The 5,565-nt window shown below is 36.5% G+C and overlaps 1 pseudogene; it reads right to left on the reverse strand.

Annotated features, from left to right (window-relative positions):
• Positions 1 to 3,182: 3,182 nt before the first annotated feature.
• LOC107801369 (putative aspartyl protease At4g16563) lies at positions 3,183 to 4,775 on the reverse strand (annotated as a pseudogene).
• Between the last annotated feature and the right edge of the window lie 790 nt (positions 4,776 to 5,565).

Consider the following 5,565-nt stretch of genomic DNA (forward strand, 5'->3'; position numbering starts at 1 on the left):
ATTTGTGGAATGATTTGCAAAGGAAATGGCTTACCGCAGAGTTCTTAGAGAGGAGGAAAAAGGAAAGAAAGCTCGCGCATCCGAGAAGGGAGGCTCCTTGCACACTGGAGGTGCGATCAGCCTAGGGACAATAAAAAGAAGATTGGTACGTAATTGCTTAAATTATTTTACTTTTCTAAGTATATCTATTCTGTTTATTAACTAAATTAATTTATTTTCAGGAAAAGAAGTTTGGGCGTCCAATGAGTCATGATGAGCTATTCAAGGAGACACGTGTTGTGAAGAAGAAGAAAGAGAGGGATCAAGATAGGTGGGTCGAGGATCGGGCCTCGACTGCATATGTAAGCTTTCAATTTTATTTAAGTATTATAATTTACTTTTATAAAAAACTTAAAATACTGATTTAATTTAAAATAATATAGGGTCGCTACCAAAGTAACGTGGAGGAATTCATCCGTAGTCATCCAGCTGGTGAATCGGGTGAACCAACCCAACCTTCGGACGAGGATGCTGAAAGAATATGGTTGGAGTCTGTTGGCGGTCCAAAATGGGGGAAGGTATACGGGCTTCCTACTAAAAACTTCCATCGCTATAAGTGTGGAATACGAGGAATAGGGACTTCCTCGCAAGGCGAGAAACTTAATAGGGAGAGCCTCTCCGCTATGCGGGAGACAGTGACAAAGCTCACATCAGAGATAGAAGCGGCCAAGGAAAGAGAAAGGCTTAGAGATGCTCAATTCCTTGGCATGCAAGCTCAGATCAGAACTCTCCTATCTAGTGGAGCTTTTCCGTTGCCCCGATCTCGTGAGTCATCTCCAGAGGGTTGACCTCCACGTGATCGTTTCTCCCGCCCTGCTCGTGATCGTTCCTCCCGTCCTCCCCGTGATCGTGCTTCCCGTACTCCACAAGACCGTTCTCTATATCGTCTTGTAGATGAAAGTTCATCAGACGGTGATGATGATATTGTACAAAACACCCCTTGACTTTTATATACTTTGAACTAGACAAATAGAATCAGTTTTGAACTAGTTGTAATTAGTTTTAACTTGGTTTTGGATTTTTATGTTCAATTGAACTTTAATTTGTTAGTTTTAAAGTATTTATTGAATGTTTTGGTTGTTGTTGTTGTTGTTGTTGTTGTTGTGTTGTTGTTGTTGTTTTGTTGTTGTTGTGTTTTTGTTGTTGTTGTTGTTGTTGTTGTTGTTGTGTTGTTGTTGTTGTTGTATTGGTATGCTGGCAGGTGGTTTAGCTGACAAAACATGCATTTTATGCCAAAATTAAACCCAGAAAAACTGATCAAAGTTGGTCGGTTTTTAATTAAAAATAAATAAATTATTCCAAAATACCGACCAAAGTTGGTCGGTTAATGAACATTGAATTCCCAGAATTCAACACTACCGTCCAACTTTGGTCGGTATTTTGCTTGCATTGTTGAGATTACCGAACATAGTTGGTCGGTAATGTTTAATTTTAATTAGTTTTAAAAAATATATATTTTCAATTACCGACCAAAGTTGGTTGGTTTTTTTTAATTTTAATAATTAATAAAAATAACATAATTTAGTTAAACCAACCAACTTTGGTCGGTAAAATTAAATTAATAAAATATATTTCCGACCAAAGTTGGTCAGTAAGTAATTAAACTTGTCAGATGGTCGTTTTAATATGCCGACCAAAGTTGGTCGGTAATTTCCCGACCAACTTTGGTGTAAGCCATTCCGACCATCAAAACACCGTCCACACCGTAATGGTCGCGTTTTGGTCGGTAATTTGCCATAACCGACCAACGTTGGTCGGTATTTTTGATCGATTTTTAGCGAATTTCTAGTAGTGTTTTGCCCTGCCCCATTGCCATCCGTGCATTCACCATTCCACTGTACTTGTTTGGTTATGTGTATAAGTTTTAAATTTAAAATACAATAATATACCCAGTATAATTTCACAAGTGGGGTCTAGGGAGGGTACTGTGTACACAGACCTTACCCCTGTCTGGAGAGGTAGAGAGGCTATTTTCGATAGACCCTCGGCTCAAGATAAGGTGAAAAAGAAGAAAAGAAAAAAAAGAAGCAGAAGAAAGATGGGAGAGAAAGAAAGACGAGGGAGACAAAAGACGATAAGGAAAAAGAGGAGAAAAAGTAACATCAGTTAATTAAAGGAAGAGTAGCATCAAATAGTAACAATCAGGGAGCAACAATTTCCGGTAGTAATTTTCAAAATCAATAGACGAAAGTTTTAGATTTAAAATATCAACTCAAATTAGAGTCCAAATAGTTGGTCTCTGAAAACGTTTCTACAGGGGAAGGAAAAGAGAGAAAGAGAGGAAAATTAACACTTCCATATTTTGGATACCAAAAGGAAATGGTCGTACACTAGCCTCCGTTTTACTCTTCTCAATGTGACTTTATAATATCTGTTCTATTCCTTAACAAAGAGATATTCATACCGAAAATCAAAGAAGGTTCCAATAATAACACGATACAAACAAATTGTACTAGCCTCCGTTTTACTCTTCTCAATGTGACTTTATAATATCTGTTCTATTCCTTAACAAAAAGATATTCGTTCGTCATCTGTCCTGTGAAAGGCTAAGAGATCTATTTTTAATAATTTTCTTCTTAATAATCGTTCAAAGCCAAAACAAGATGTCTTTGATGTTTACAAGAGTTATAATAACTTCTTAATATAATAGGATCACACCAATCGTTTTCTATCATGTGACACACATAATCCTATACTTATTATTTATCATCATTGCCAAGTTATAAAACTGAAGCAAATCTTACAGCGATTATAAGGATCCAAGATTTGATATCCCATCTTTGCAGCAATACAATCACTAGTTACATCTAAAATATTAAAAATCATCATTTCCCCGTGAAGAAAAAATCATGTGAACTAATTCTTTTATTAAAAGAAAAAGAACAAGAAGATACATTTAATTTCAATATGCATGCTTCTTTATTTCCAAGCAACTAGCTAGAATATACATCCATCTCAATCCTTCAGATTGAAAGAGAATCATTTTTGCTTGTGCCTTTTTAAAATAAGAAAACTTTCTTCATCAATACATAAACGCATCATTTAAAAAAAAAAACCACTAAATTTAAAATCACAATTTCAAGCTGAGATCCATATATAGTCTTTTTGGACAAAAGCAGGTAGTAGATCAAAATTTTCAGTATTTATTTCTTGTGAAGTCCTTGAGAAGCTGCAGCTGAGGCACAATCAGTGTTTTGAAACCCAATCCTTTCCCTCTCCAAGTCATACACAACTTCCACATTTTGCTGTTGGAAGCTTCCAAAAATCCCAGCTGGCCCCTCTTTAGAATCTTCCATGCTTTGGAACAAGAAACATTTCACCACCGTTGAGTTTCTTGGTGCACCCATGGCATAGAAGTTATTCCCATTGGGCAAAATAAGGCTCACATTGTTCAAGAAATGGAACATAATTAAAGGGAAATCATCGGTAACCAGAGTATTAATGTTGTTATTAGGGCATGGGAGTCTATAACAAAGATCAAATCCTGTTTGTGCCTCGACTTCCTTTGCTCGTGTGTAATTTATTGATGATTGAAAGGTGGTGAGAAGATTCGAGTAGAATGGCTCGGGTAGGTGTGTGTATGTGGTTCCGGAATCAATCAACATTCCTCCATTACCTAAAGAATCAAATTCTCTCAAGGCTACGGGTACTTGTGTAGTGGCACCACCATTCCCCACAGTTATGGCCTCTAGGACAATGTAATAGAAGTTAGGGTACATAAAGCTTTTCAACATAGGAGTAAATTGGAAATTTTCTTTAGAAGAAATGGCTTGTTCACCCACAACTAGAGGGCTAGACATATTAGGGTTATTTGCAAACTTGAAAGGCAAGAAGCAATGTGAAAAACCTTTTTGAAGAAACCCTAATTGAGAAGGTAAAGAAAGTGGCCCTTTCCCAAACCCTAAAATCCCAATAGGCTCTCTATAAGTTGTTCCAACACATCCAAATACAAACTTTTGGACTTCCCTAATATTAGAATTAGGGTTTGAGTGTACTCTTAGGGTATCCTTAGTTAGGGTTCCAGTTACAACACCTTCACCATAAGTGTAAGCAAAAGAAGGACATGGCCTTGAGCAAGTGCCCTTAAGTAGGCTACTTAAAGAGTATCTGGCAACTGTGCATTGATCGAAAGGGTTATCAGAGCTATGGATATTAATACAAAAGTGACTATCACATAAGTCCCTAGAGGAAGAAGATGAAAATGAAGGAGAGAAGCTTGTCATTAGCTTGTGATTCTTATAGTCATCACAATCTATACAATCAAAGGATAAGTTTCCACAAGGTACCCAAGTAAGGTCACTCCCTGTATCCATATAAACCTGGATAATTTGTGGGGGTGTTCCCAAATTCAAAGTTATCAAATAACCATCTCTCACTTCTCTTAATGGCTCCATTATGTCGTCCAACATTTCTGACGTTTTTTTCACTCAGTTATACGAAGACTTAGGAATCAAAAGGCTATTTTTCGAACGACTTAAACTTAACACCAAGGAAGAAGAATGGTTTTTTTCCTTAGCATAGCATTGGTTAAAATGAACCAATGCACTAGAAAGAAAAGAGAAGATTAAGAAGCAAGTTGAGAGGCAGAAAGGTGTTGTCAGTTTCCTTAAAAATGATTTCTTCACATGAAATAAGGCAAATGGAAGCTGGTATTTATAGCCAATTCTAGTGTTAATGGTGGAAATTAGGGTTTCTGAATTTCTACTCAAGCTTTTTTGCGCTAACAGATGTTGCATGGTGAAGAATGAATCTTTATTTTTTTTGTCTTTTTGTCTTTTTGGTTAATTTATAGACTTATAGTAGTTCAATATTTTCGTGTTAGGAAAGAAAATAAGAAAGTGTACAGCGGATTCTTGTTCTACAAATATTTTAAGTTCAATATTTGTTTTCTTTCTTCAAATGTTTGCGGCAGTGAAAATTATGACTAAGCTTTGCATGGCTTATACTCATTCTAGAAAGGGATAATAGGCGGCATTACCTGAATGGATCGATTCCGTACATACCAATGTATTGAAAAATTGTTAGGCATGCTGTTATTTTATTTCTATCAATTATTATTGGTAGTATCATTTTTATTTAGGACAGTTCATTAGTTGTTAATAAAGTGAAGAGGGTATCATGTTTGAGTCTAGAGGCTGCCTTGTGAAAGCAAATTAGATGGAAGAGTGGCTTGCACGAGCAATGCACGTGGAAATGCACACAAAAAATGCTAGGAGTGCTATTAACAGATCGTTTTTCTAATTCATACTAGCAGATGATGACGCGAGAAGCTGCGCATCTGACAGAGATTTGTATAATATTTGGACCACTTTTCTAACAATTGTAGTTATGAATTTCAAAAGTAGGTGCACGAATTCACAGAATGTAGTAACTAGCAAGTTAGATTACAGCGTTAAAATGGTTTCTCGTTGAGACTAATTAGTAGTATGAAGGCTGGCTAGTTCTGGGGTCGGTCAGTTGAACCCACGAAAGCACTTGCTATTTTTATCACTGTTCAAAGCATGAGCTATAAGTTACGGGTTCGAG

The sequence above is a fragment of the Nicotiana tabacum genome, chromosome 17, assembly GCF_000715075.1.
Source record: "Nicotiana tabacum cultivar K326 chromosome 17, ASM71507v2, whole genome shotgun sequence".
NCBI classification, from domain to species: domain Eukaryota; kingdom Viridiplantae; phylum Streptophyta; class Magnoliopsida; order Solanales; family Solanaceae; genus Nicotiana; species Nicotiana tabacum.